The following is a 12,017-nucleotide window of genomic DNA, read 5'->3' on the forward strand; positions in this document are numbered from 1 at the left end:
GCCTGTCTATCAGATTTAATTGTGCAATGCTCTAAACTCTGTCCTTAATAACTTCAACCACACAAAATAAATGCCCGAAAGCTAACTTTAACAATCATTTATGGATTTTTCCTACCTTCATAAATCTGTTAAAAAGAAGTTGCTCAGCTATATTTTTCTCTTATACTTACTTTAGTACTTTATACAGGTGTGTTTATACTGGCATGTTATTTATCAAGTCATAATAACAGCAGTTTTAAAGCAAATTAAAGTGCTCATGGTATTTTAATCAGCTTTGCAAACTTTAGGTACACTATTTCAATAGGTTACTTTTCAATTTAAACAGAATCCATTTAAAAACTGGAAATAAGGATTCTGTCATAGCTTTTAAATTATTGAAATAAAACTCAAAGTCCATCAAACGCTATATAACTGTTAAGTGTAGCTTCTGTTATTAATGATAATATGATGACTAGAATATGCTGAATGATTAAATCTACAAGAAAAACTTCTTAGCATAATGATTTTATGAATAGCTAACAAAATATTCTAGATATTAGCAACCATAAATATAAAAAGTAATATATGGATGCATTAAAGTCAAATTTTGAATTATATTATATATTTATTTCATCCAAGATTCCTCATAAGAAAAAAGCTTGTCTTGGTATCCTACAAGTATTCACTTTATGATCACTCTCTGTCAAGAATTGAAGAATCTCAATTTATGCCACAGCACTGCCCCATAAAATATTATATCTCATTGGGCATTAATTTAGAATTCATTTACACATTAAATGATACATAATCTCACAAAATAATCCCAAACCTTAAAACTATGTGAGATTTTTAGTAAGGATTCTCACAATTCAAAATGAGTTACCTGTCAATGCTTAGAGCAAAAAGTAATTTATTTTCCCAATTTCATTCTCAGGATGAGTTATTCACATTTTATAGATCTGGACAACTCAGTTACAAATTTCAATGATGACACCTTTATGTGAAAATTTTGTTTGCTAAAGACAGTGGTTCAATTATATATCTATATTACAGGGCACCAAGAAAACCTTATCCAATGCTATGTAGACAAATAAATCACAAATCAGGCCAAGAGCATACTGAAAGGCCCATGGTATGCTCTTTACCATCTTGGTGCTGTGTAATTACTTGTCAGAGAATTATCAATTATTTCCTGTACCTGACTCCTCTACTTATTTCTTCAAATATTTTCCTGACACACATGGTATCAATATATTGAGTGTTTCAAATCCTTTAGTAAGGTAATTTCCCCTTTGATTAATATTTAAAATTTATATCCATTTATTTGAAATTATTGAAAGAATATCTCAATAAACCTTTTTCGGATGTGTATAAAAGAAATCTAGGAGACTGTCACTTGTCTCACCAATATGATTAAAGTGAATAATCCCTTAAGCTACAAGATCACAAGAAGTCCTTTTCCTCTGTTTCCGTTAAGAAAAAGAAAAGTAGCAAATACAAATAGGCTCACATTTTTCTGGATCTCAATCAAACAAAAGGATATTAAAAAATAACAGCAGGCATAAAGCTCTTTTTATAGCACTGATCAGGACAGGGAGAAGGCTAAGGGGTGAGAGTGGGAGTTGGTGATGAGAAGTTGTTCTCATACAGTTACAACATTCTGCAGTGAGACTTACTTAAACCTTTGGCTGGTTGGTGTTTCTCTTTCCACCTTCTCAAAAAGAAATCAGGTGCTCATATTGATTTCTTTGAAAGTTTATATCACTTACTGTCTTTTGGGGGAAGACTTCTGCTTTTAATCACAAACCTCTTCCACAACACCTCTCTACACTTCAGTAGAACCATTCAGATCACTATCTAAATTACAAGACAAAGATTAGGGGGAAAAAAACAGAAGGAGAAGAAGAAAGAAACAGGCACACCAGATTGTCTAAGGGTGACATTTTCAACCAGACTTTTTAATTAAGAGTAGCCATATACGGAGCTGATGTTCAGCTTCTGAAGCCTTTGTTAGCTACCTCAACACTATAGACTTTCCAGGGACCCTGTGGATAATTACAGTAAGTCATGAAGAAACATCCCCTGAACAAAACTTTACTATATCTTGTCACAGTCCAGCGAATGCATCACACACATAGCAAGATTGGCTATGTCCTTCATCAAAATTTTGGTGAAGTCACAGTTTTTAACCAGGATCTCAGATTATACTGATTCTAACTTGAACCTGCAAAAAGGCCCCTTGACACTATTAGCTTTGGCTTTGACTCAAATAGCCACACTAATGGTCAGAAACAATACACGATTATACTGTCAGCTTTTCTGAAAACAGCAATTTAAGGAAACAGTTCCAACAAATTATTTAAATGAAGTCTACATCAAAGAAAGGAAATTCAGAACCGAAGGGCTTCTTGTGTTTTTTTTTCTCTTATTACTTTTTTTAATACATAGATGTCATATGAACTTCTAAAAGTCATATGACTCCTACAGGAAGACCTGTGTTCATATCATTTTCAACATAGTAAACTCTATTTAAGGAAACTATAGATTTACAAGATAAACTTTTTGCCCCACAACTTGTTTTTAATTGAAGTGTTTATAATCGGAGTGTTTTTTAAAGTTTATCTCTTACTACTAGCTGTAAGTAAAAATAAAGTACTGTAAGTTTTATCATTTTTACTAAACGAGCTAAATATTGACTTAACACTTTAATCTTTTTATTATGAAATAAATATCTAGTGATCTGTTTTTAAAGGGCTACATGTAGTTGCTTGCCAACTATAGTTATAGCTATTCAAGAGGCTGAGATCTGAGGATCATGGTTTGAAGCTCACATGGGCTGGAAAATTCTATGAAACTCTCATCTCCAATTAACCACCAAAGTACCAGAAGCGGAACTGTGGCTCAAGTGGTAGAGCAGTACCATGGAGCATGAAAGATCAGGGACAGCACCCAGGCCCTCAGTACAAGCCCCAGGACTTATATAAACAACAACAACAACCAAAAAAGAAAAAAAAAAACCAAAACCTACATGAACACATGGCATACCATATTACATAAATTATGTATCTTGTTATTTTCAATACTCTTAATCACACGTGATAGAAGATGGATTGTGTCTTCTGATGTTATTTTAGGAACTTTATAGAAACCATGATCTGAGACCATCTTTCTAAATTTGAGTTGTCCCTTCAATATTTACTGAGGACTTAAACTGTTTTGTGTAAATGGAGTAGCATAGGCATACGGCAAGGACAAGATTTTTCCTATACTTGCAATCACTTCTGGATTACATACAATATTTAATATAATATAAAACCTAGGTAGATAGTTGTTATATAGTATCCTTAGAAAGTAGTGAGAAGAAAACTAGTTCGTGTAAGTTCAGTTCAAATTTTCTTTTTAAACATGCAGACAGTGGGCTGGGAATATGGCCTAGTGGCAAGAGTGCTTGCCTCTTATACATGAAGCCTCTGGGTTCAATTCCCCAGCAACATATACAGAAAATGGCCACAGGTGGCGCTGTGGCTCAAGTGGCAGAGTGCTGGCCTTGAGCAAAAGGAAGCGAGGGACAGTGCTCAGGCCTTGAGTCCAAGCCCCTGGACTGGCAATAAATAAATAAATTAATTAATTAAAATGCATACAAAGAGGGATGGCTCTATATTTAATATATTTGTGGGTTTGTTTTGTTTTTTTTTTTGAATGCTGAGATTTGAACTCAAGGCTTCACAATTGGTTGTTTTGGGCTGCCCATCTAGCACTCTACTAGTCATGACATCAGCCCTGCCTTTTGCTGGTTATTCTTGAGATAGGGCTTCGCACAGTTCTCTGTCATTCTACTCTTGGTCTTTTCAGGATGAAGAATGAAAAACATGACTCACTATCGCCCAATCAGATAACTATTTCTAACTTCAATCTTGTACTTTTTCTACTGTACCGATTATAATCAAGTAGCGACCAAAGAATTCAATGGTATTCATTCTGCTAGGAAATGAAGGCGCAATGAATAACAAAGCCAAAAAGGATACTAATTATGAGAAATGACAATGAAGAATCATGTTCAATATCAATTTGTTTAATCAAAGCAGGCACTTGTTATTCTGAGGGCATTAGTTCTTTGGGATTATATTTCACTTACTTATCATGGTTTAAATCAGCTGGAATCAAATTTGACTTTTTTTTCATATTTGTTCTCCATAGTTACAGAAGGCTGGATATTTTCTACCTACTGGAATATATTTATGATATGCCTATAGGAAATACCTCAGGGGATATGCACATGAGTCACACCTTAATATGCATATAGAACTTGTGATAGGTAACAATGACACTATAGGCAGATGAAGTTATGTAAAGCACATGCCTGCCATAATCATTTAAATATTGACAGAATGTGCTACACATTTCATATGTGTCAGCTCATGCATCTCCCAGACTCCCATTTCTTACTGCAGAATCTGGGCATTCAACACTTGCATATTCAATGCTCAGATCCAAGAGTGTTACTTGATTCTACTTTAATGGCTGCTTTATAATGACAATGGGAATACAAAGATGGCTGCCTAGAACACTGCCCAGAGAAAGACTGCAGACTAATTTCCAGAGATGAAGAGGTTAACAAACAAATCTTGTTGAAGAAAGGAAAGACATCATCAAGTTCTATAAAAATTAGTTACAACATCTCTGAAAAGAAAGTGAAGATTACTGGCATATGACATATTATAGTTCTATTTTGGACAAAGGTGATGAGAAAATTAATCATAAGAACAACAATTACTTTTGCATAAGCCCTACTTAATTGACAATGCATTTCTCTGGAAATTTATTTTATTAATAATCTTAGTATACACTGTTACCAGCTCAATGATGATTATTTTATCTGTACATTCAAATGTTTAAACATTTAGATCACTGAAACTCTACACAGCTTGTGCTGATAGCACTTAATTCACTCACAATGAAAGTGTTGGAAGCACCAAGAATGCTGAGATGGTTAAATTCATGTGTGAGCTTGCCTGGGTTAAGGGTTACCTACATCACATGGTGTGTCTAGAAAATGTTTCCAAAAAAGTTTACCTAGCATTTGACACATATGCCAACATCAATGTGGGAAAACAACACCAAATCCACAGAGAGTCTATAAAGGAAAAAGGTGGAGGAAATAAAATTTTCTCTCTTGTACACTTGGTAGACCAGCTTCTCCTTCCTTCAGACATGAGAATTACAGATTCTCATGCCTTTTCACCTTGGACTGGGGATGATACTTCCTGCTTTCCTGGTTCTCTAGATTTCAAATACCAGATGTGGGATATCTTCATTCTCCCAATCAATTGGGCCTACATATGTATATTGTATCCATAATCTAATGTTACATAACAGAGGACCCTCACTAAACAGATGTCTCTAAAGATTACAGAAAGCAAGAAGACTAAGAAGGCAAAGGAAGCAAAGTGTGTACCTACGACATTCATACTCAAGCTGAGAAGACACAGACAGGTCGTAAGTTCAGTCACAGTATCTAACAGAAATGTGAGTGCAAGTTGTGAGACCCATGATGAGATAGAAGAGAAGCTTGTTAGAGAATGCTCACAAGCTGATTCTAAGGATAGGAGTTATTAGAAAGTAGAAATGAGGCAGGTGGGGAGAGGAAGTATTTCAGACCAATGGGTAATTGTCACAAAAACTCTACATAATTTTTCATGCCAGAAGAAAGTATATAATCTATTATTATCATAAAGCAGAAGAGAGAGGACTAGTATGCAATTTGGATCACACCTAGGAGACATGGGAATATGACACATGTTTAAGGAAGGAACTACTATAGCTAGATGTTTATTATATATAGAAAAATCTGTCCTGAGTTGTAGATACTACGAAATCAATAAGGACAAGGAAACTAATTAGAGATGGTCATTTTCACAGAGAGAGGACAAAGGCCTGAAATGGAGCAATGGTGAGAACAAGAGAAAGGTGCGAAGAATATTGAGAAATATTTAAAGGCTAAAGTAGGGCTTTAGGCTAACTGATTGAGTGTGAGACCTGGAAATTATAGAAGAAAGGATAAATGGCCTCCTCAAACTTCTTTCTGGGTGTATCTCTGCACTTTGCTTTGGTAAGTTTTGGATGCTCAGCCTGTTTTTATTCTCACTGCATAAATATTGCATCCTATAGATTAATAGTCTTTGTAAGGCGAAACATAAGCACTCATACAAACCCCTGACATTTGCTTCTTGTTTTACTGAACGTTGTAATTACTCTTCCATGTTTAGATCACTGGGACACTAGTAGGGGTCAATCACAATTTGTGGCACCCAAGACACTTCAGAAAAGATTCTTGTTGGAAGCATACAGTTCACTAGCAGCAAGGAAAGAGGCTCTAGGAAACATCCCATTAAGAGCAATTAATTTAGCCAAAAGACAGCTTGGGCTTTTTTATACTTCCTATTGTGTCTGCCTTCATTTCATGTCAATCTCACACTTTAAGGCTCGGCCTTCCAGCAGCTGTCTCTGCCTAGTCAATCTTAATGGGGAAGTGTTTTGGTGCTTCATGATAAGAGTTGGCATACATACTTATGAGAAACATAAGACAAATAAAGCTACAGAATGGAACAGAATGCACATTCTTTTGATGATTCATTTTAACATTCCTATTATATGTCAGCAATAAATTTAAAGAGGTAGCAGGGTAATTCATACCACATCTTTAGAGGTAAAAAAAAACAAATGATGAGTCGAGAGAATGGAGTGATTTCAGATCAAGGGCAGAAAAATGGACAGGCACTTATGAGAAAAGAGCTGAGATTTCACAGAATTCCACTCCTCTGATAAGAGAGCATCACCTGGTTTGGAAATGTTTGGCACCAGCTTTTTCTTTTAATCCAGCTGGCAGAAAGGGGAAGAAACAATTCTTGAGCATCAAAGAAAAGGTGGCTCCTTTGGGAAGCCTGATGAGGGGAATAGTGGGGTGTAAACTCAGATTGCAAAGCTTAGCTTCCTGTTTCTGAGTGACAGCCTTAAGACCTTGAGGGAAACAGGAGGACTAAATGTCTTTTAGTTCCTATTGTAAGAGAAATGAACAAAAATGGGATTAGATTTTCCTAATGGCTCAGCCCAGGGAGATAAAAGGTGATTGCTTGGGAAATGGTTGGTGTGTGGAAGTCTGTATTCAGATTGGTTTCCTGTGAGCGATGGGACTCAGTGATGGGAACATGATCGTTTTGGTGAGAGAGTCACAAATTCACTTTGGAAATAAAATTGTGACAGTAATAAGAGCTGCTTTATCTGTGAAGGAACAAAGAGGGTGGAAAGATTAATAATGCCCTCTAGTTGCCTCGGGATAGCTAATGAGTACCTAAGGCAAAGAATGGTAAGAAATCTTTGAGGCCAAAGGAAAAATTGGAAATGGGAGAAACTCAAAGTATAAACTGTCTATGGCTTTATCTTCTATCTTTCTTTTGGGATGACCCTCCTCGGAAACAAACAATTTAAGAGCCATCAACATGATACCCATTGTAAGCTATTATTCATAAATTTTATAGAGTTTGTTAAGATAATACAATAAGCAGAAAGATTTTTCTTTTTAAGTATTTAGAATTTAGCATGCTTATGAACAAGTCTATGTTGAAGCAAAGAAAGCACTCCTGTTAAAATGAAATAAGAATTAGTCCTGAAAGAAAAACAAACTCATTTAAGCAGATATTCATTTGCTTCTGAGGAGATTTCAGGGTTTGCTTGACAAGCATCTAACAAATACCTAGAGGGTTTAGATTAGGATATATAGTGTATTTACATATGCATGTGCATATATACATATTCACACACACATATATATGCATTATATATATATATATTAAAAACATGTAACTGGCCTCAAATAACAAGAGTGGGCAGAATTTAAATAGTTTCAATGGCAGCATTTAAAACTTAACACACTGCCTCTGTGCCTCTATTTTTTCTGGTTAGATTTCACATTTTATTGGTATGTTGCTACTCTGAAGTTACTATAAATAAAACAATAAATATAATTTCAGTAAAATATGGGGTTATTACATAACAAAAAACACAAGATCAGAACATAATTCTTTCCCATCCAAACAGAGCCAGCAATTTAACACTTGTCAAATTGAGACATTAACTCTCAAAGACATCAATGCAATCACATTGTTGATGGAGATACTGTATTGAAAATATATTTGAATTTTATTTTATTTGTATTTTATAGTCATAAAGAAAAAATTGTGGAGGAATGCAGATGTCACAAATATGAGAGGAAATAGAGTTATAGACAAACATGAAATACAAATAAATCACATGATAGTTAAAATTTATACACAATTAATGTCCTGTAAGTTCAGAAAATGATGAAGTATGCTTCCAACTTAACTGGACTTTCTAGTTAAATTAGAATTAAGCAGAAACACTTTTATGCTTTAATTATTCCAAGTAGATTATTTTCCCATGTATTAGCCATGTAACAATAATTGCTCCTCAAATGTCAAATTCAAAAAGTTTTGAGTCACATTCTGAAAATGAGTTTGATGACACATCAAAATAGATATGCCCATTAAAGGAATGAGAATATTCTTTGAATGGGCAAAATATTTGTAGAGGCAAAGTAGGATATGCTAGTCTAAAACTTAACATCATCAAATTTTATTACAATTTTCCTTTCTCATCAAAAGAAAATCTCTGTAAGTACTACTCAATATTCTTATATGCTTCAAAGATGTCATTTTGCTCCATCATTCTAATACTACAGAAAGACTCCAACCAGTATTGTATCCAGTATGTATGTGGTATAGATTTCCAGGCTGCATTAGCAGTGAGGGACGTCATGTTGTATCTATGCTTTAGAGTATTTCACTGAAGTTTCCAAATGACTAAAGGCCATCCTTCAGATTTTGATACCCTTTCCTCACACATAACCAATCACCTTTGAACTGTAGAAAAATGTCCTGGGTTGTAGAGTGATATTCTGTAAATTTATCTTATCTGAGTACATTGGAAACTGTATATACCAGTATTAGAACTAGGGAAGTGAAAGGGAATATCAAAATCGAGAGACAAAGGATAAAAAGACAAACGACTCCTAAAGCAATGCTTGCAAAACCATTTGGTGTAAACCAAATGAACAACTCATGGGGGGAGAGGGAAAGGGGGAAGGAGGAGGGGGGAATGATGGAGGAGGTAACAAACAGTACAAGAAATGTACCCAAGGCCTAACATATGAAATTGTAACCGCTCTGTACATCACTTTGACAATAAATAGAAAAAGATAAGATAAAAAAAGAATCTAAAAGATTTGAGAATAGTAAGTATTCTAAATAATGGAATCAGAATTAATGTCAGGTATCTCTGATGAACATTTTCCACATAACAGTAACAGACTATTGTCTGTCTGGCCTTTTGAGTTTCTATTCCCAAATAATTACAATAGTCATTAATCTAGTTATTTTGCAAAACTTCAACATGTCTAGCACTAACTTTGATGACACTAGGATAAGCCAGTGACTTTACTATAAATAAGACAGAAAAGATTTAGGTTTTCTTGAGACACAGTCTCACTACACATAACCCAGAACACCTCAAACTTAAGACTTTATCTCCAAATTTCTACGATTACAGAAATGGAATAACATATCCTGTTAGACTTTTTTCAACAAGAAATGAATTACTTTATATTTGAGCAAAAAATTTGAATAACTCGTTACATGATAAATAGTTATGAGAGGCAGGCAGACAGAAACAGACAGAGTGAGGCAGAGACAGAGAGAGAAAGGAAGAGAGACAGGTACAGAGAAACAGAGAGAGCCAGAGACATAGAGATACAGAGAAAGACAGAAACAGAGACACACAAAGAGAAAGACAGAGTCAGAGACAAATACATAAAGAGACAGAGACAGAGAGACAGAGAAAGAGAGAAGGGAGAGTAGAGAGGGGAGAACAAAAAGAAAAAAGTATTTGGGATTTCAAAAACTAAGCTGAAAAGAAAAATTCTGTAATTGTAGTTCCTTTAGTATATGTGCTGCTGCAGCGAGCACAAAATTGTAGTTCTTCTAAAGATAAAACTAATTACAGCTATAATAAAAACCAAATGGTGATTCCACTCTCATAATTTTAGTGTGCAGTATAGAGTTTTGTTGCTTTAATTTTTGAATATTCACATAAAGTTTATTTGAATGAAAGATCATTTTTCAGGACATACTGAACCTAAAAATGTCTCTTGTCTGCAACACAGAAATCAAGAACAATACTAAATTTCTTTTAACTTTCATCAGTACTTGAATTATTTTAATGAACTGATCAATACTTTTCAGCATATTGTCAAAAGAGGAAAAAGACATAAATTCTCAGGCTTCTTTTCATCTTTTTCCCTAGTTATCTTTTACAGTTAAAAATCATCTACATTCATCTATGTACTGACTTATTTGAATATATTGAAGATATCTTAAAAGTTATGATTGCGTACTTTTATTTAAGTGTTGACTAAAACATTCCTAACAATATTTATATAAATACATATATATATATTCCTGACAATATATAAAGTCCTTTTAAGTTTACAAAAAGTATCTAAATGCAGTTGAAATGAGAATATCCACACTGACCCATTTGTTCCAGGACTTCTCATTTGTTACCCATTTCCTTAAATCTAGACTTGAGGGAAAATAATTTCACATGGAAAACTTGAGGGTGAATTAGCTATGGAACTTACTTTAAAATTGCAGGAGGAAACTATTTTTATTTGAACCTTAAACAGCATAAAATAGCTATAATTTATAAAAAGCATCAGGCTACAAAGGTAAAAGACTTTAAAACCAAAGACTGAAGCATAATTCGTTGCCTAATGTGATGCACAATGAAACTCTCTTGTCATAACTGTCTTAAGATAGATACACCTTTTCATGTCTTGTATTCATTTCAGCTTCTCTTTCTCCCTCTGGAGAGCTTTTGAACTGGGGCTTGACATTTCTGAAATTTATGTGCTCTCTAAATGTAAAGAGGTTTTTCTGTTCTAACTGTTTTACTCTTACTTAGAGTTTAGGTCTAACTTAGATTAAAGAGTAGTTGATACCTTAGAAATTCAGTGTGTGTACCTGATTTTATTTTAACCTTTTGTTTTTATGAGGTTGAACTAAAAACTCCAAAGTGGGACATAATGGCTTTAGAGGCAGGAAATATTCTTTATTCTTTTCCCCCTTAATGTAAAAAGCCCACAAGCCTCTTTTGTAGAAAGCCCACAGTACAAGTACTCTTTCAAAAGCCACCTTTTTCTTCTTAATAGCCTTAAAAGGAGACAGTGTTCAGAAAGGATGACAGCACCAAATGTGGCTAATGTTAGACCCAGAAACACACTAAGTGGTTTATAGCAAGAAGTCCTGTGTACTATATGCACTTGACAAAATAGGAAATTTCTTTTCCACCAATAAAATGCTTTCAAAGGTCATTGTCTTTCAAATTCCACAACAAACAATTCATCTCCAGAGAGTTGGGGGGAGGGATTGAAGACAGTTTTCAGAAAAGCCTTGGTGAGAAATGATTATTATGAGTGCATGGAAAAAAGAGCAGAGGAAGGATAGGATGAAAACAAGGGGATTATGGGTGGGATGAGTATGATGGAATAGTATGATTGATATCAGTGTAAGACAAAGCTCTGACTTTCTAGGTGCTTGTATCTGTGGAACACCAGGTCCACTGTAGCTCACAGTAGTAGCAAGTAATAAATCTTTAACAAAATACAAAAGGCGCAAAAGCATACATTCACCTGCAACAAACTCTGAGCATGTTCTGTAACGGGTACTCTGTGCATTGTAAAACATTGTAAAGTTCCTAGTTTCTGAACAGATGTTACATTCCAGAAGGGAGCAGAATCCTATTTATGTCTTACAAGTACAGATCCTTGAAAACATAGGATCTGAGTAAACAGGAAAGTTGTTTTCTTCCATAGCATTCTCATTTAAGAAGGACACTGTGTTTAAAGATGCAGAAATGAAAACATATTCTCCTTTGACCAAGATACTGTCTCTATAACTGTGACATTT

The 12,017-nt window shown here is 34.5% G+C and overlaps 1 protein-coding gene across 4 annotated transcripts in view; it reads right to left on the minus strand.

Moving 5' to 3' along the window:
- Positions 1 to 12,017, minus strand: part of Robo1 (roundabout guidance receptor 1) — a 367,669-nt gene that overhangs the window by 88,463 nt on the left and 267,189 nt on the right. The gene's annotated exons all lie outside the window — the stretch shown is intronic.

The sequence above is a fragment of the Perognathus longimembris genome, chromosome 5 (genome assembly GCF_023159225.1).
Source record: "Perognathus longimembris pacificus isolate PPM17 chromosome 5, ASM2315922v1, whole genome shotgun sequence".
NCBI classification, from domain to species: domain Eukaryota; kingdom Metazoa; phylum Chordata; class Mammalia; order Rodentia; family Heteromyidae; genus Perognathus; species Perognathus longimembris.